We start from the raw sequence: 21,267 nt of genomic DNA, 5'->3' as shown, positions 1-21,267 counted from the left end.
CAACTGTCTAAGGGTGAGAGCGACAAGTGCGACACTTGAGATAGATCATTGAATGACCGTGACCACACTTGCGCGACATTGTTTACAACTTCGTGTGTGAGTGCGATAGATCTTTACATAGAGAACCCAACTCATACACACAAAGACAAACCTTCAACATCTCCAGGACAAGGTCGCAAGCATGGCATAACAATCAACATGCTGAAGACGACAGTTGGTCAAACAAGCAAAAAGAAAACAAGACATGTAGAGGAAATACATGAAATGACTTTTTGTGCTAGCACCATGTATGTTACTGAAGATAGGATGATATGAAAATGACAAGCAGTTTTGCAAACTCAACTAAGAGGTGTACTTCGAAAGGTGTTCTTTACTTACCATTCTTACCCTTGAGATGATCATGCATCCGACGAAGTTTGCACGCTGTCCTGATCACTTGGTCTCTTGGTCCTTCTCCTCAACTCATTGGGAGTGGTCTCAGCATGTCACCTTTTCCTGTAGTCATTGAGAGATAAATCAGTGCAATTTCAATGGGCATTGACTGCTGTCGGGATGAGGCCATGGGAGGCCCATCTATGCAGTGTCTGCATGCAAGACAGATAGGGCAACTTGGACAACACTGTGCAATTTTGAGGCACATGACACTGTTGCGGGATGGGGTCCTGGGAGGACATCTTTGCGCAGTTTCTGAGTGCAGTGCAGCTTGGGTAACTGAGAGGTAATACTGTGCAGTTTCTGGATGCAAGGCACTTCTGCAGGATGGGTTCCGGGAGGACACATCTGTGCAGTTTCAGGTTGCAACGCAGACCGAGCAGCTGAGGGAGAACACTGCGCAATTTCTGATGACAGTGGGTTCCAGCTGAGGGAAGGACACTGGAGGAAACCACTGTGCAGTTTTGGATGCTAAGGGAGGCGGGGGTCTCTGCGCACTGCGTATTTCCAGCAGGAAAGGGAAAAAGCTTGAGGGTTGCAAAAGCAAAGTGCACAGTTTTGGGAAGCTGGATGAGGCTAAGTTGCTTCGGAAATTGGCTAAGTGTGAGACCAGTGAAACATATGTAAACAGTGATAGGACTCAACTATGATCACACACGAACACATAGTGATACAATGTAGACCATCCAGAATTTATAAAACATACTCTGCTTGATGCAACAACCTTCGTGACAAGTGTGCATGAAGTGAGTGTGAAACATGCGTGCATGCTTTCCCTTGAAGCAAAACAACATTCCCTTTGCATGAAAAACAACAATCCCTATGCCCAAAGGTGACACATGCTGCATAAAGATGAGAACATGAACAACTCTTAAGATCAAGGAGGGAAGCTTGAGATCATCAACTTACCAACAAGTGACCAAGGACGATTGATCATAAGATCCAAGGTAGGCTCCGAAATTTGCATGCGAGCCAAAATTTTGGAGGGTGGTTGTAGCCGCTACAATAAGAGGCTATGATGTGTCAGAGATAAGAGGGGCTAAGAATCCCTATGCTTAGTGGCAACTCATGGGGAAACACACTCTCTTCTTCAGTAGTTAGCTATGCGGCTTCTCTCTCAGGTTACTTCATCCTCTTGTTGCGGGAGGAATTGGAGCAAATATGAGAATTTGTATAATTTGAAGAAGAGCAAGCTTGAGCAGTCTAGGGTGGAGACAATGGTGTATGTGCACACCAACTTCCATCTTCTTTACAGGTAGAGGGAGGAGCGGTTGAAGGTAAATACAAAGATGTGGGATGTGTTTCAGAATGGTATAGGTTTTGACAACAATGTTGAGTTGGCATTAACCAACTTGGATCTTAATGAAGCAATGTAAGAGCCATTCACTTTTGATGATGGTGATCCTGAGGGGTCATCCTCCATACCAACATATGCATTGATTGGATTGGATATAGAGGAGGAGGATGGAGGAGAGAGTAGCGGCAGTGATGCTGATTTTGATATGGAGGGGAACTACTGACAATCACGAGCTATGAGATTCCTCCATCTACAGTTCTAATATTTATCATATTTAGTATTTGACATTAGCATTCCAACCTATAGTAGTAGTGACTCAATATCTATGTAAGACATTTGATTTTAATGACTTAATGAGAAAATTGCAGTTTATGGTTCTAATTTCTTGTGTGTTTGTCCTGTGATCATCATTGACGTAGTACTAGTAAGTGCTAACCAATAACTAGTTGTACGATTCCATGTCCTCCTTGTCCTATCATCTATGTCATCATGTTAGGTGACCCGAGTAATTACCCATTGGAAATTCAAAAATGATAAACTTTGAGCTTTGGCTAGGAAAATTATAAATGGTGTTGTAATTTTAATATTGAACCTCCACAATTGAGGTTTAGAAACAAGAAGGAAGAATTCCCAATGATCTAAAGATTTAATTTAAAGGTGCATTAATGGAGGTAATGTATTGAACATGAGTGTATCCTTAAATTTGATAATGGTGCAAACCCACAAATTGTAACGATTTTTTCGAAAACAAATAAAGCAAACTTACCCAAGGGTTTTAAGTTCTAATTAGTTCCTTGAGCTTGAATAACAAATTTAGCCATCATATCGAAAGCATGGAATGCTAGGGACATTGTGGCAAACTTTGAGATCAAGAAAATAATCAAACAAGCAAAATATATTTATAAACCCAACAAACAATTAAATGTCTTATGTAGAGGGAAATTTGTGCCTACCTTTGGCCTTGTTACCACAATATCTAGCAGGCATAGTGCAAAACCTCATTAGGTATATCCAAACCTTATGGTTGTTGGAAAATTGGCTAGGGCAACATCATCAATTTAACGTTTTCCTTACATGACATTTACTTGTGATATTATGTTTTCCTTCTTAATTATGATTATGTTTTCATCATCAATAAACGCGAAAAACAATAAAGATCATGTGAACACAAGATATTGGCTCCACGCCAGGGCAAAAACCCCTCCAAGGGGAAAACCCATCAAAACTTCTCTTCTTATCAACTTCAAAGGAGACTTCCAAGACCCAACACAAGACCTCCAACTCTCACCAAGATACAAGTCAACCAACCAGCCAAATGTGTTTTCTTCACTTCTGCAACTTCCACTTCTGTAACTTTGACCCTGTGGAAACCCTAGCAAAATCTAGGAACCTCACACATTTCAGATTTCAGAAGACTTCGAAACATCAGATCTTTAATGACTTCAAAGCTTCTCCCTTTGAAGGCTCGTCTAGCCTCCTAATGACCTTCGCATGCCTCTCCAAACTGTTGACCATTTCTTTCAAGTAGTGCGCAGATGTGTGTCTCTAAGGAGGACAAAATCTTTCTTTATATAGCCTTCTAAGTGGCTTTTCAAGCCTACTTTAGGCCGACTTCTACTGGCTGACCGACTTGTTCTTGGGAGCTCACCTAAACACTTCAATATCCAAAAAAATAATTTTTATTTTCTTTATATAAGTGCCCAAATGGGTCTTTTACATAATTACAACCACCATGACTCAAGACAAAGACCTAGAAGCATACAATGGATGCTTGACTTATTGACCAAATGACATAAGCATGAAACCATGGTTTATAAACAAATTTTCTTTTACATTTTCAATCTTCTTTTGATCAACACATAAGAATTACATCATGACATGAGACAAATGACGATAATGAAGACCGAAACTAATTGCAATTTTCAACAATGGCAACAAGAGATTAGTCACCATCGTCAGCTCAATGGGCTTTCTGTAGCTATTTAGTGGTAAGTAAACCACAAAGGAGGCTTCCTTATATGTAAATCACCTAAAGGGTATTCAATAAGAATTGTTCAAGGTGATGTATAGGTCTAATGATTGGGATAGGATACTAGAAGAGCCTAGAGGGTTAAGATAATCTTTACCAAAATACAAGCACTTTGCCCCTCGATCATTTAAGCAAATTAGAGGGCTGTTATAAGTTAGGGTTTGATAGATTTCAATGACATGGCATGCATTGTCATATAACAGCCAAAAGAAATAGTCTTACAATGATAAATCAAGAAAGGATCAAGACTATGGATTAGATATGCAAGTTTAGGGTTTGCAATTGAGTTTTTATGGTTGAAACATGCATAAAACAACAATATAATGATGGCGTCGGTCCTAAAATTAAGGATGCAATAAATGCTAGATTTTGGTTTTTGACAATTATTTAAGGCAATTCCTACTTAGAGGGCAATAACACATCAACTACAATTATTTTTTAGCAATATTTCAATAAACTTGAACCCTAACCCTAGATATCTAGAATTTAAGAGAGAAGAGAGAAAATATTTAAAGTAGAGAGATTGATCACCACCACCTAGACTAGTACCTTGATCTAAAATGGAGTTATCTAGGGCAAATTCAATGAGGACAACCTTGATGAAGAGGGTGAGAGGGCTAATGTCTCTTTTTACAAACCCTAGAAACATCCTTAATAAGGAGATTTTAAATTCAAGAGATGCACAACTTTGAGTTCTATTGAAGGATTCAAGGAAAACAATTTTGCACGACATAGAGAATCAAGATTTCTAGATAAATATAGCAATTTTAACCATGATACATGTAGAAACCCTAATTTACACAATATAACATGCAAATATAGAAAATAGGCAATACAATTACAAAATATCCATAAGAATCTCTTCAATCAATGCCAAGAAACCAACCTTCAAGCAAAAATCCACCTCCAAAAGCAATTCACACCATAGAATCACATTTTAGCCAACTAGAAAAGAGTCATAAAGCTAGTGCGCACTTCCAAAGAGAGAGAAGTGCAGTGATGAATGACGATTTAAAGTGAATAAGGCTCCCCTCTACTTATATGAGGATAACCAAGCCTTATTTCAATAGTTTTACAAGAAAAACAACTTAAAAGGTTTACTTGAGCATTCAACTAGGTCAAAGGTCACAAGCTGACCTTGAAATAGCTATTAAACATATCAAAATTCCAAAAATAACCCACACTTGTTAGAGAAAAGTAGTGTCTACCATGACGTCATCCTACGAAATAGGCATTAAAGCATCAAGGAACCGAGACAAGGCTCCAAGGGTGCTCCTCACTCCGAGAAAGTCCCAAAGTGCACATGTACAACTCTAAATGGTGCCTCCTCTACCATGACGTCATCCAAAAGAGGCCATATGTCACCATTTTCAAGCATGTGGGAGTGACGTGGCACCTCTAAGGGCAAGCATTGGCATCACAGAGAGATATGCTAGCCCTCCCAAGTCATCTCAGTGATAACCATCCTCATCTAGGCTTTGGAACAAGGAACTGTCCATCAAACAATGTCAAGGCTAGCTTGGGGGCGTCTTGGGTCCATCTGGGCATATCATGTTATGAAACCAACTCACAAAAAGATAAAAAAGATAGATCAACGCCTTAGAAATAAGCCTCTTCGAGGGGGAAACCTCCTTTACATTACACAAATGAACAATTCTTAGATGATTCTAATGACAAAACCTCCTTTCTATATATAGGAGTCTAAGGGATCACAATATAACTAAAGCCGACCTAACAATAATAATATAAAGGCACAAAAATAATAATAGTGGGATTCTATGGGGCACAATAATAACAATCTGGGAACAATAGGGGCACAACAATAACAATAAGGGATACAACGACAATAGTAATGGGGGAATCCTAGTATTATAGGGACCTAACATGCCCCTCTCATTCAAAAAAGTGTTGTCCTCAATGCTTGAGTAGTTCTAGATGCTTCTGTATAAAATTCTCATCCTCCCATGTGGAATCTTCAACAGGTAAGTTCTTCCACTTGATGAGATACTTTGAAATTGATCGATTTCGTAGCTGTTGAGTTCTTGTTTCTTTGACTGCTTCAAGTTCCAATATGATTTTTCTTTCCTCATCAAGTTTTGGCAATATTGTTTGAACTGGAAGCTTGTCACCTATAACCTTTTGTAAGCATGAAACATGGAAAACTGGGTGCACTCGGCGCTGCAGGAAGCTCCAATTTGTATGCCATAGTACCTATCTTTTGCAACACTGTGTATGGTCCATAATACTTTGGTGATAATTTATTATCCTTCTTAGCTTGCTTGAGGGACATTTGTTTATATGGTTTTAACCGTAGGAATACCCAATCACCTACATTAAAACTTCTTACGTTGCGATGTTGATTTCTCTGCTTTTTCATTCTATTCTGTGCCAAGGTGAGGTTATCCTTTAAGAGTTGGAGAACTTGTCGCTGATGCTCGATGTGATCTTCCACTGCTTGAACCTTAGAATTTTCTCTTAAATATGATGTGATGGATGGTGGATGATATCCATAAAGTGCGATAAATGGGGTCATTTTTGTTGCAGTATGGAAGGAAGTATTATACCACCATTTAGCCAAAGGCAACCATTTGACCCATTGTGTCTGTTTATCAGATACAAAGCAACGAATATGTCCTTCCAAACATTTGTTTACTATCTCAGTTTGCCCATCAGATTGAGGATGATAAGATGAGCTATGAGCTAACTGAGTACCAAGACAAGAAAATAATTTTGTCCAAAAATTTCCAATGAAAATGGGATCTCTGTCGCTTACAATAATCTTTGGGTTTCCATGTAGCTTTTGAATTGTTTCCATAAATGTAGTGGAAACTGTACTCGTTTTAAATGGATGAGATAATACACAAAAGTGTGCATACTTGGTAAGTTTTTCAACTACCACCATGATAACACTATTTCCTTCGGACTTGGGTAAACCTGTGATAAAATCCATTGAAACCTCCTCCCAACGTTGGCTTGGAATGGATAAAGGTTGTAATAGTCTTGGGATCTTAATTGTTTCAACTTTATTTTGTTGGCAAACCAAACATTTAGCGACAAAATTTTGAATATCCGATTTAAGGCTATCCCAAAAAGAATCCTTCTTAACCTTGTGGTAGGTTTTTAGAAATCCTGAGTGCCCTCCTAAGGGGGAGGTGTACAATTCCCTAAGAATCTTTTGTTTGAGTTGTGAATTCTTACATAGGTATAACCGATCCTTGTACCATAATGAATCATTTTTCCAGCTAAATGTATCAGATGTAATGGGATCTTGTTGTATCTTTTGAATGAGTGCCCACACTTCCTCGTCATTCTTCCTTTCATTCCTTGCTTCGTTTATCCAATCTGGTTGGATAATAGAAATGGTGCAAAGAAATGCTTTCACATCCTCATCCTTTCTTGAGAGTGCATCTGCCACACCATTTTGCTTCCCTTTTTTTGTAGATGATTTCAAAGTCATAACCTAACATCTTTGTGACCCATTTTGGTTGCTCTTCTGAAGATAATCTTTGTTCTAAAAAGTATTTAAGATTATCATGATCTGTTTTTACCTTCAAGTGTCTTCCTGTTACGTAGGGTCGCCATTTCTTAAGTGCATGTAGTATTGCCAACATTTCCTTCTCATAGATAACTTTGTGTAAATACTTTCCTTTGATTCGACGACTTTTGAAAGCAATGGGTTTTTCTTCTTGCATTAAAACGACACCAATTCCATTTCCTGAGGCATCACATTCCACAATAAAGGTTTTTGTGAATTCCGGTGTAGCTAAGACTGGTGCTTGGCACATTGCCTCTTTAAGATGTTCAAAGGCTTTCGTTGCTTCTGGAGTCCATGAAAATGCATCTTTCTTCAATAATGTTGTTAGAGGTGCTACTATTCCCATAATTCTTAACAAACTTGCGATAATACCTTGTCAACTCGAGAAATCCTCGTAGATGCTTTATGAATGTGGGGATTTTCCATTCCTTAATGGTTTTAATTTTGTTAGGGTCTACCTTAACACCTTCATGAGATACAATATGACCAAGATATTCCACCTCTTGTACTCCAAAAAACATTTGGAGATTTTTGCATGTAATTGTTTCTCCTCCATTAGTTAGTTTAGGGAGGTGTACAATTCCCTAAGAATCTTTTGTTTGAGTTCTGAATTCTTACATAGGTATAACCAATCCTTGTACCATAATGAATCATTTTTCCAGCTAAATGTATCAGATGTAATGGGATCTTGTTGTATCTTTTGAATGAGTGCCCACACTTCCTCGTCATTCTTCCATTCATCCCTTGCTTCGTTTATTCAATCTGATTGGATAATAGAAATGGTGCAAAGAAATGCTTCCACATCCTCATCCTTTCTTGAGAGTGCATCTGCCACACCATTTTGCTTCCCTTTTTTGTAAATGATTTCAAAGTCATAACCTAACATCTTTGTGACCCATTTTTGTTGCTCTTCTGAAGATAATCTTTGTTCTAAAAAGTATTTAAGACTATCATGATCTGTTTTTACCTTCAAGTGTCTTCCTGTTAGGTAGGGTCGCCATTTCTTAAGTGCATGTAGTATTGCCAACATTTCCTTCTCATAGATAACTTTGTGTAAATACTTTCCTTTGATTGGACGACTTTTGAAAGCAATGGGTCTTTCTTCTTGCATTAAAACGACACCAATTCCATTTCCTAAGGCATCACATTCCACAATAAAGGTTTTTGTGAATTCCGGTGTAGCTAAGACTGGTGCTTGGCACATTGCCTCTTTAAGATGTTCAAAGGCTTTCGTTGCTTTTGGGGTCCATGAAAATGCATCTTTCTTCAATAATGTTGTTAGAGGTGCTACTATTCTCCCATAATTCTTAGAAAACTTGCGATAATACCTTGTCAACTCTAGAAATCCTCATAAATGCTTTATGGATGTGGGGATTTTCCATTCCTTAATGGGTTTAATTTTGTTAGGGTCTACCTTAACACCTTCATGAGATACAATATGACCAAGATATTCCACCTCTTGTACTCCAAAAAACATTTGGAGATTTTTGCATATAATTGTTTCTCCTCCATTAGTTTGAGCACCATGTCAACATGTTGGACATGATCCTTCCAAGATTCGCTGTAGATTAGTATATCATCAAAAAATACGAACACAAATTTTCTAAGGAAGGGTTTGAAAATGGAATTCATCAAACCTTGAAATGTAGAAGGTGCATTAGTAAGGCCAAAAGGCATGAAAAAAAATTCATAATGACCCTTATGAGTTCTAAATGCTGTTTTTGGAATGTCTTTAGTCTTCACTCTGATTTGATTCCAAATATAAAGTTGCAATGCGTACCTTGTGTGTGTTTTTCACATTATGGAGATCGAAAAATTGCTCCATTTGTAGTATCCATGTTTCGGGATCTTGCTATCAAACTTCCTCATATCGATCTTTCGAACATGGTGGTTCTTCGATCCAATGTTAGAGTCTATGAAATCATGATTAACATTTATTTTGTTCTCATCATGAGTTTCCTTTACTACCCTTTCGCCATTAGTAAGCATTTCTTGTAGAAACTTTGTCAAACCTGTCTTCAAATCTTCCATACCTTTCTTTAAATCATCCATCTTAGCTTCCACGCCATCCATCTTAGCTTCCATGTCATTCATTTTAGCTTCTATGCCTTTCTTTAAACCATCCATCTTAGCTTCTGTTACTTTTTGTGCAAGTGAAATTTGTTGCACTTGGTCTCGTAATTTTGATATATCATGTTGCATTTCTTCATTTTCTTCATGAGTCATGCTAGAGCTTTTAGGTTGCTTACTAGGTGTTTCCATTTTCTTTCTTCGGGGCATCAATTACCAATAATAATGCTTCACTATGCCCTTTGTATTCCTTCAAACTAAGCTTATGCAAAAATAAAAAATAAAAAACTACACACATTTTTTCACTTTGTAGGAGCTCGATATTGAATCTGATGTATCTCTGTAATTTTGGATCTCCAAGGTTTGAATTTTCTTCCTGCTGTAACCCTCTGAGCAATCTTTCTAACCCCGCAAGTCTGATCAAGATTGGATTCTCCAATGAAAAGTTATGCCAAATCTCCCACGATGACCTGAGTATAGACTAGTTTAGTAGAGCGAACTTGTACAACGTTCCGCGAGTCACTATTTCAACCTTAGGTTCTGAAAATGCTATCCAAAAAACTACAACTCATCCTCTTTCTGTAACTTCTTACGAAAATTCAATATGATGCTCAGAGCGAAAGTTATCACGATTTTCCCAAGGTCACCTGTTTGGAATGTAATTCGGAGGTCTGCAAAAACCCTAACTTCCTCAGAGAGTATCTCTGAAAATATAGTGAGACAAGATCTGAAATTCGAGCTCGAGGTTCAACGAGATTTCGTCTCAAATGGGTTTTTTTTGTAGTTTCTAAAACATCGCAGAAAAAAAGTTATAGCGAAAATTCCATGATGACCTGTTTGGAGTAGCGAAACCCTAGAATCCAAAGCTCTGATACCAAATGTTATGAAACTAGTGCAAAAAAGATAGAAAAGATAGATCAACACCTTAGAAATAAGCCTCTTCGAGAGGGAAACCTCCTTTACATTACACAAATGAACAATTCTTAGATGATTCAAATGATAAAACCTCCTTTCTATATATAGGAGTCTAAGAGATCACAAAATAACCAAAGCTGACCTAACAATAATAATATAAAGACACAAAAATAATAATAGTGGGATTCTATGGGGCACAATAATAACAATATGGGGACAATAGGGGCACAACAATAACAATAAGGGATACAACGACAATAGTAATGGGGGAATCATAGTATTATAGGGACCTAACACATCATCAAATGGTCCAATGCCCAAGCTTTTAGGCTTAACGTTTAAGCATTTGGAGGCTCATCAATGGGTGTAGGATCATGTGGAATCAACTCAAGGCCCAATGCCCATCTCTGGACGACCAATGTCTTGTCCATAAAGTCAAGTATGTTCTTAGAACGGGGCAAAAAACCCATTGGAATGTGTTGAAGAAGAATGAAGCTATCCCTCAAGGGATCTTTGCCATATATGTGATACCACTTGAACAAAATCTTTCAAGATCAAGTGACATCAACTTCATTAGGGGCATAAAACCATTAAAGCATCATAATGAACCATATCTAATGTCAAGGGCACAAGAATACTTCACACAAAACTCATGTTTAGATGTCTAACTAGATTAGGATCTACAAACAAGTCACCTCACCTTTGTTAGGGATGATTAGAGCAATAATCCTATTAGGTGTTTCTAGCCCCTAAGGGGAGTGACATGTCGCAGGTTAGCCCATCAATCCATAGGTGTCTGTGATAATAACAATCATGGAGTGGGAGAGACTTCAAGGGAGGTGCCACAACCATGAGAACAACTAATGGGGTTCTAACATCTTGATTATAATGATGTAAGGGGGAGCAATTGTGGTGGCATGAGTTACCCTTTCCTCAACCTGCTTTTTTCACCCTTCTGTTGCGCCTTTAATGTGTTGCCTTTATGTGGTTCATAACTTGGGAGCTCAAGCTTGCTTTATGTTTTTCCAATACCCCTTTAAGATGTAGTCCTTTATTTGAGATGAAACACTGAATGCTTGACGAATTGGGTGATGGTTAATGAGGAAGGTAGAGCTCATGCTAGGCTTTTTCCCACATGCTAAATATCGTCTCAACCATCTTTTGCATTTTACATTTTCTTTCGTTGTGGCTTTATATGCTTTTAACCTTCTTTTAGCTGCACAACCTTCAGGGCCAAGTTCCCAGGCCCTGACTCAAGGATTTGGATGCAGGGTGCCAATCCCAATATCCAATGATTACCAACACAAAGAATGGAGATGGATAACCGAGAGAGATGGAAAGTGGTACGTGGATTACCTTGGACACATTATGCCAATAAGTGCCTCCCCAATATTGCCCTTCCTAAACCCTAAAGCCTCAGAGGAGGTCCCGCTAGACTAGAGTCAAATACTAAACTCCCAAGTGTGGAAACAAGGATACAATCAAGATCGGTCAATCATCCAGTTTGCTTTGTGATCCATATCAATATGCCCATAACATTAAATGAAAGCACATGATTGCAAGAATGATTAGAGTACTTGCCAAGAGATGACCCACCTTGATTTGAGAAGAAATGCTAGATGGAGTGAGATCTGATCAGAGAAATAGGTGGAGAACTTTGGCATAGTGTCATGTGCTGACCATCATGGGGTTGGTGGTTGGCTGGCTATCAAATGGGGAGAAAATTTTTCTCCTATGCATTACCCACTTTCGGTGGTTAACAGGCCCAACTCTTACATAAAAGTCCTAAATAATGAGGCAACCCTTTTCCTTCTCTTGTCCCAAGGTTTCAATTTTTCCCCATAATCATGAGGATGCAGGGTAAATGTTGAGATTAATTGAGTTACGAGTAGGTTTGGAATGGGTACACTTTGAATTGGAAGGAAGCCAAATATTATCCAAATATGGAACAAGGTGAAGCAATTGATCTAGGAAGAGCATTTCAAGGTCATATATGAAGGGAAGCTTCAATGTAGTAAATCAAGACACAATGTAGGCCAAAAATTCCAAAATATCCCCAAAATGAAAAAGTAGGCCTATTTGCAATAAGCTCGTAACCATTGGACTACACAACTGTGTCCATGTGACATGAATTGTGCAAATGTTGTTTGGTTCACCTTTTGTCACGACTCACAACTCAAAGGAGTGCCGATGACAATGGTGGTATTATGTAGTGCATTGTATGAACTTGATGGCTAGGTGTGGGAACTTTGTTGCAAAGAAAGAGGTTTATACTATATAGGGTTCATGGTTTGGTTGTTGGATGGGAAACATAGGAAGAAAAAATTTAGAGGTTTACGGTCATATGATTCATATAGGAGTCTTGGAAAGGTGATGGATTAAGAGATTTTGGAGTTGATAAAGCAACTAATATGCCTATCATGTTTGTTCCATATATTATCATCTTTGTTCCATACGTTAGCTTCTTATACATAATGCATATATTTTTTTGTACACTTTCTTAACTAACAATGAACTGATGTCTTTGCTTCCTTATCCTCTAATCACTAAGTAATAGTTTTTGCTTGTTATTTAAAGCATTCTATTCAGGTTCTAGGACTTCGACAAACCATGGCAAGGTAATTTTCGCTTGCTTAGGAGCATATTAAGGCATGACTAATATTTATGTTTCACCGAGGATGGTTCAAGTACATGAACTATGATCTATATTAGCCTTAAAGAAACCACATGACATAACCTCTTGTTCTTGAATCTTGATATGTTTATTTTTAATTCAACATTTCCTTGAACAAGAATTTCTCATAATATTGACATTGCAAATAAAAAAAGCTTGTTATATTTCAGTTATGGTATTTAGCTGTCAACTTGGACACTGAAGAGAAAGCAGTTTGCTATTATAAATTATGGTACTGTCTTTTTGAAGTGTGCTAATTTATGCTTTACATGGGAATAGGGGTTCCGGTTTGCTACTAGTAACAAGAATTGGGTACATGAGTATGGGGGTTATTCAAGTAGATGTACCAAAAGCTGGGTATGCTGGTATGGGGTTATTACTAATAATACATATAAAACTTAAAGACATCTGGAGTTTAAATTGAATCTTTAAAGTTGAACTTTATAAATTGAAAGAGCACCATTTAGTATTTACTGCTCATTTTACAAACCAAAACAAAAGTAGCAAGTTATCAAGATGGAAGATACATTAATGCATAAACAGGAAGAGCAAGAGGCATCACTTATTCCTGTTAACATATATTTAAAGATTATAAGGAGTTCGTTTATAACAAGCATCTATGCAATCATGTACACTATTTTAGTTATGTAACCTGTGTGCACAATTATATTGGAACATATTTCTTGATTATTGTTATTATTTTTTAATAGTTGTTTTTTTATCAATCCAAGTAAGTGGACTACACTGTTAAGAAAGTGGGATCTATTTTACCAAATTTGGCCAAGACTTGTATTTGGCCCCAACCACAAACTTCTTGCTTATGTAGACTTGGTAACTTAAAAGGAGTGAACATGTCACTTGGCACATTGAACCTTCAGACGAAATAACAACACTCTCACTTCACCAACCAACCAAGCCCTCCTTGTTAACTAAATTGAAAATTCTTGATTTAGCTATTAACAGTGTATACTAATAGTAGACTACCTGAATGTGTAGTTGTCCTCCCAACATGCACAAAATATTGAAAAAGTATACACAACTCATTCTTCAAGAATAACTATAACACAACTCCCAATAACTAAGAACTCTCACTCTGCAATTGAGCACTTTGCTAAGCAAGGGATGAATATGCCCATTTGGAACCACATGCAATACCCTAATCTAGAATATATTCGAAGTCCTAGTGCATTAAGAAACACTCTCCTATCTCTGCATAATTTTCTTTTGTACCAACACTGTTCTTTAATATTAGGTTCACAATCTCTTTTCCATTAGTGAACACAGAAATGCGTACCCAATTGCCAACGATATAGCTCGCCTGAGCACAACCTCCTTGATCCCTCACAGCATCCTACTAATGCTTGGGGGCTCCAATAGACTCTTCTCTTGGTTATGTTTGCAATTATGCACTGTTTTCATCCGTACTTTCTAAGTTGTTTCTAGCTGTGCTCTAACTTTGTTACTAGAAACAAAATGGAAGATTGGTCCCCATGCCGAAACAACCCACAAATGTGAATTGGCTAGAAATCATTGTTTTGTATGACCATCATCGTTTCTGTGGTCTAGATCATTTCACACAAATTCTCTATTTGTAAGGGCATCTCTTGAAACCATTTTTATGAAGGTTGGTAGCTGTTTCTGGAATTTGGAGCTTGGAGGTTATGATTTTAAATGTTATGTTCTGTGTTGGATTGCCTGTCTTTTTGTATAGGGAGAAACTTTGCACTGGAGATACACTCTCCTACATTCAGTCATTGACAGTGCCTTCATTCATATTGGTTGGATCACGTTTGTGCTTGGATGAGTTGTGTTGGATTTTTAGATCATCTCATTAGTGAACCATTATACTTGTCTTTTCTAACATTGAGCTTGTTGACCTTTGTTACTTTAATAAGGGACGCTATTCCAAAGCCTTTAAAAGTTACACATTGAAAGCAAAGGCACCATGAAAGTTGATGATAAAAACTTGTTTGCCTTTTAAAAAGAATAAGAGTCATACTTTACTTGTCACATTTGAACCATAAGTGCTTGGATGAGTTGTGTTGGATTTTTAGATCATCTATTTAGTGCACCGTTATACTTTTGTTTTCTAACATTGAGCTTGTTGACCTTTGTTACTTTAATAAGGGACATTATTCCAAAGCCTTTAAAAGTTACACACTGAAAGCGAAGGCGCCATGAAAGTTGATAAAAACTTTTTTGCCTTCTAAAAAGAATAAGAGTCATCCTTTCACATTTGAAACATATATTCTAGATCTACACATCTCACTTCCCTTTTTCATCTTGTTAGTCATTGTTTGGCCGCAGGGGGTGGAGGGGTGTTGCAGCGAGTTGGAGAAAATTGTGAAAAGTGTATTGAAAGAGGTAAACCAGAGGGTTACTACATAGCCAATTACATTCGATGAAGTGATAGCGAGGATTCAAAATAAATAATGAATCAAAGCAAATTAAATGCCACAAATATAATGGTAATTGTGGGCATGGTTGACTTAGAGAAAATTGTGGTGATGGGGTTTTGGAGAAAATTGTAAGAAGTGTATTGAAAGAGGTAAAACGGGAGGTCACTATCATTATAAATTGGCTGAAGGTTTCAAAATAAATTTATGAATCATAGAAAATTAAACGCCACACTGGTAATTACTATCATGGGTGGCCCAGCGAAGTCAATTTGCTAAATTCCTGACTGGTGGTGCTCTATAGTACCCCTCTCACATGCTATCCTAAAATGCCCATCAAAATAAGTTGGATAATCCTAAATTAAACAATGGTGTGTCTTGGAATTTTGCAGGGGTTGGAGAAAATTATGAAAAGTGTATTGAAATAGGTAAAACAAGAGGTCACTACATATCCAATTGCATTGGATGAAGTGACTGAGGATTTTCAGGATTAGGCGTATCCAACTTTTTTTTAAAGGGCATTTTAGGAAAGCATTTGAAACAGATAGTATGGAGTCTGGACCATCTCCAGTTAAGGATTTAACAAGAGCTGGCTTTCCTAAGCTGTCCATGTTTATAATCACCACTATCTTTGTGGTATTTAATTTACTTTGATTTGTAATATTATTTTGAAAATCCTCAATCGATTTGTCATCCAATGCAACTGGGTAATACAGTTACCTCTCTGGTTTACCTCCAACCTCCCCAGTCATCACAATTTTCTCCCCAGCTTGGCCATGCCCACAATCACTACTATTTTTGTAGCATTTAATTTGCTTTGATTCGTAAATTCTTTCTGAAAATCCTTGGTCACTTTGTCCAATGCAAATGGATATTTAGCGACCTCTTGTTTTACTTCTTTCAATTTAATTTTCACAATTTTTCTACCCCCTTTCCCAAAATCACTAACAAGATGAGAAAAGGGACTTGAATGTGTTGATTCAAAATATATTGGTGAGTGCAGGTATGGTTGGCCTAGTGAGAAAATGTGAATAATGTATTGAAAGAGCAATCAGGAGGTCGCTACATACTCAATTGCATTGGATGAAACGACCAAGAATTTTCAAAATAAAAATTATGAATCGAAGGAAATTAGATGCCATAAATATACTGGTGATTGTGAGCATAGTTGGGTTAGGGAGAAATTGTGGCGATTGGGGGGTTTTGAATAAATTTGTGAGAAGTGTATTGAAAGAGCTAAATCAGGTGCCATTGCATACCCAGTTGCATTTGATGAAGCAGTAGGTTTTTCAAAATATACTTATGAATCAAAGCAAATTAAAATTTCACAAAAATAGTGGTGATTGCGGGCATAGGTGGTCTCTAGAATCAATTCTTGATAAATCCCTGACTAGCAGTGTAGTGCCCTTTTCACATTTTTTCCTCGAATGCCCATTCAAATAAGTTGGATACACCTAACATTGAACAATAATGTTTCTTGAAATTTTTTTACGACATAGAAACCCTCTAATATAAAAAACTTACTATCCCAAATTAGTTAAGGAAATTAGTTTGCAGTAACATATAATCCCCAATATACCATGAATGAGGAAGTGATGCCAATGTAATTCAGAAGATAGGATTTACCAACTTTGCCTATAAGTATACAATAGATGCATTTTAAATATGCGAAACCTTATCAAGGGAGTGGTGACGATGTAGTTATATGTTTAACATCAGAAGAAAGGAAAGGATTTACTGTCTTTGCCTATATAAGTATACAATATGATACGTTTTCTATATGCGAAATCTAATGGACCCCTGTTTCCCTTATCGTTCCTGTTTGCCTTTGCCTGTTTCTGGTAACTAAGTTTTCTAGAACGATACTCCACTTCATAACACAATTTCCTTTCAGCAGTTGCATTCTTTATCTGTAGGTATGCAACCCTTACATACGAGTCGCAAGCAATTCCATATTAGAAGCATTAACTTGACATTATTTCTTAATGTTTGATTTCATCAACCTCCGTTGTATTTTGTTACACATATTTACCCATGACTGCTATATTGAATTCCATAAATTGCATTCAAGAAGGTTCCATATCAACGCAGTGAATCATCTTCCATATCCTCTCCAACACATACATGTGGATACTGCTTTCTAAACTTCAACTCTTGGATCTCATGTTGTTTTGCTTTAGAGTCTTTGCCACCTCATAGTGTTCATGGAATATTGCCCAATGTGGAAGCAAATATTTCCTCACTTGTTACAGAAGTATGCATGGCTTCTGATCTCTAACACTGCACAACTGCCTTCGAAAAAGTATGCATCAAAACAAGTTTGAATCTCAATAGAGTAGAACTTGGACAATTGTTCGTAGAAACATGTTACGTATTTGCCTCATTTTGAAAACCCAGAAAGGAAATATATGATAGAGTGTATGTTTGTTGTTTAAAACATGCAATGAAATAAGAGTTTCATGGAGGTTGCCTAAGGTGAGACGTGTCTCATTTTTTCACTTTGGTAACTTTTATGAGAGGGCTGGCTTTCTCCCATTCTACTTTTCTTCCTACCCTTCGTTTGTCGGGGCCATTGACTTTGACACTATGGTAGAGATAAAGATTCAGTAGTGTATAAACAAGAAGAGCAAGACCCCTATTTTAGCCATAAGAACATATTCAAGATTACAATTTCTTTAACTTTATTCTGCAGTTACATATTGTCCCCGAAGTTACATGACCCACCTACACAATCATATAAAATATATTTGACTAATTATTAAGATTGTATTACTAACACTAATCTACGAGAGTCAATGTGCAGCTTGTCCTGACTCCTAACGGTAAATGCATTATTTATATTACATTTATATGTTGAAGTTTTTACAAAATCATACTTTTCAATGTTCAGTTTTTACAAAAACAAAAGTACGATATAAGAAGAAAATAAGACAAACATATTAATCTCCATTTACAATTATTGCCCAAAATATTTCATAGCTGGACAATTGCAGTCCCTCTTTGCACATATACAATATATGAAAAAAAAATAGAGATGTATATTTACAGCTTTGAATGTTTACTTAAAGGGCAGATTAGGGTATCTTTTGGAGGCCTTTTAAGGCTTTTTCTTTTCCCTCCTTTTTAAAAGGTTTTTGGGGAAGAAATAGCTGTTGCCCCTCGGGACATTTCCCAATCCGACAGGCATGTCACTAAAATCTGACGGAGGGTGGTGGTGTATCCAAGATAGGGATGCCACGGGCCATATCCCAATGCAACATTGACCGCATTTAATTGCAAAGATTTTCTTGGCCTCCCTCTTGATTATATTCTGTTTTGCGTATTTTGCAGACAACCGTTTAAATTCTCTCTAATGAATGGGAACAGTATTGTAGATTTGGGGGGGATGAGCGATTATGGAAGAACTTGTTGTCGATGTGTGATATTTTAAATCTGAACTTTTGTTTAAAAGAGACGGATCAAAATTTCAGGCTTATCAATAGAAACGATGGTGGCTTTTTTTTTTCTTTTTTTTTTTTCTCTATATTTCAGTTTTTTCCTTCCTGCTATCTTAGTAAGCATGCTTTTGGACACGAACGACTACAATGAAACTAGGTTTTTTCAGTTTTCTGTCTTTTGAAGTATTTTTGAACGCAAATTATCGTGTCCCATTCATTTGCAGATTTATTGTTTCTATCTTTGAAGAATTGCGCTCTATCTTGACCCGTGTTACATAGTTGATGTGATTTCCCTATAGTGACTTGATTGGGGTTTCGCAGATTTCCGAGTGGATGCGCAAAAAATTTTCATTCTCTTCAGGTGAACATGCTATCCACTTAGACTTGATAGCGAAAGTGTATGGCATTGTCCGAGCTGAAAAGTACTTTGCAGATCTGCCCGATAATGAAAAGAATCGGCCTACTTATTCTGCGCTTCTGAACTGTTATGTAAAAGAGAAAAATATTGAAAAGTCAGAAGCAACCCTGCAAAAGTTGAAGGAATTGGGGTTTGGTAAATGTCCACTTCCCTTTAATGAGATGATGACGCTATACATAAACACGCAGCAGTTTGAAAAGGTGCCTTGCATGATTTTGGAAATGAAGAAAAATGGTCTCTCACTAAATAAATACTCTTATAACTTCTGGATGAAAAGTTATGCAGGTTTGTCAGACCTGCATAAGGTTGAAGAGGTGTTGAATGAAATGGAGAGGGATGATAATGTTGTTATTGATTGGAACATTCACTGTACTCTAGCAAATATTTATATGAAGGCCAAAGTTCTTGACAAAGCAGAATCTGTATTGAAAGAAATGGAGAATAAAATGAAAGAAATGGAAGCTAAGACAACTCGAAAGTATCGGCTTGCTTATGATCATTTAATTAGTTTTCATGCTAGCCTAGGGAACAGAGCTGAAGTATACAGGATTTGGAAATCTTTTGAATTGGCATTTCCTAAAATAACAAATAGAAGCTATTATTGCTTCCTTATTTCATTAGTAAGGATTGGGGACATTGCGGGAGCTGAGGATTTTCTTAAGAAATGGGAATCTATGAAATTATTAAATGATATCAGAGTAGTCCATGTCCTCCTTGTTGCTTATATAAAAAATGGGTGGCTGCAAAAAGCAGAATTGCTTCTTGACCGTGTATTGGAGAATGGTGTCAAACCAACTGCCAGTACTTGGGAAATCCTTGCACAGGGTTATATACAGAATGAACAATTTGACAAGGCTTTGGAGGCAATGACAAAATCTTTGTCATTACGAAAAACTACTTCATGGCAGCGGAAGTCTGGAAATGTGCTAGCCATTTTAAAACATTTTGAGAAGCAAGGTGATGTTAAGAATGCAGAGGGATTTTGCGAAGTAAAAGGAGTGAAATTTGTGAGCACAAAAGTTTACAATTTTTTGCTTCGTACAAAAAATAAAATCTTCTGAGAGAAGATAATGTTAGTCCTGATGAAGAAACGAACATGCTGTTTAATCTTAAACAAGAAACAGAAATCTTGATTTGTCAGGCTATACAAACAAGCGGATTAATCTGAAGAAGTTCTGGGTTTTCTAGATGTTGATGGACACCCTCTGAACCACTGGTTGAAAACTCAAAATGCTTTGCTGAAGCTTCAGTGTGCGAGTCTGCCCTACCTTTTAAGAACTATGAAGGCCAAGCTTTGACATAAGCCTAATTGCATCATAATTATGGCTAAAGGCAGAATAAGAGTCGAAATTTTTGTACAAGTGAATGTGAATTTCAACGTAGTTTGTGAAAATGGGAACGGAATGAAGCCATTGCCTCGTCTTATTTCTTATTTTTTTGGAAAATTTAATTTGCAGTTTCTCAAGTCCATATAATTAGCCCTTGCGAAGAAAAGAGTTTAGTGTTTGATTCGAAGGCACGCTACTTTACTTTCTATTAATTGGCTCAATTCCATGTATTCTCTGATGTCTTTTAAAACCTTTCGTAATCATCATCGTTTTATTATTAATGGTATTAATTTTAATTTTAAAATCTCATAAAACTTTAATATCAAAGGCCTTTTACATGTCAGTATAAAATATGTTATCAAGTAAATCAGACTGCATTAAATGTATATATAATAGCAAATTGTCCAATATTTAAGAGCTTAATTTTTTTTATTTGAACTTTGAAAAATTTGATTAGATTTGGTAATATTTATATGGTGTCATTGTTATATAGTATTATAAATTGTAGTGTTCAAATATTTATATTGGCCAAAGTTGGAAAATTACGTAGGAAATATGTATAAATTTATTATGTGAAACTTTTTCTTGGGTCCTTCAAAGCAATTAATGTTAATTTTTTTAGTAAACCTTGTTAATTGTTAGTTGTGGACTCTTTCACTTTCTCTCTCTCTATATATATACACACACAATTAACATCCATTATCAAGAAATAACAAAGCTATTGAACTACCAACCC

At 36.8% G+C, this 21,267-nt stretch overlaps 1 pseudogene; it reads left to right on the top strand.

The window, feature by feature from the left end:
• The first annotated feature begins 530 nt into the window (after positions 1-530).
• On the top strand, positions 531-20,808 carry LOC149255429 (large ribosomal subunit protein mL101 (rPPR4)-like; annotated as a pseudogene).
• Positions 20,809-21,267: the final 459 nt, after the last annotated feature.

The sequence above is a fragment of the Pinus tabuliformis genome, chromosome 7, assembly GCF_031772625.1.
Source record: "Pinus tabuliformis cultivar Carrire ecotype Pingquan chromosome 7, CPIR1, whole genome shotgun sequence".
Lineage (NCBI taxonomy): Eukaryota > Viridiplantae > Streptophyta > Pinopsida > Pinales > Pinaceae > Pinus > Pinus tabuliformis.
This window is presented reverse-complemented; position numbering and strand designations above follow the sequence as displayed.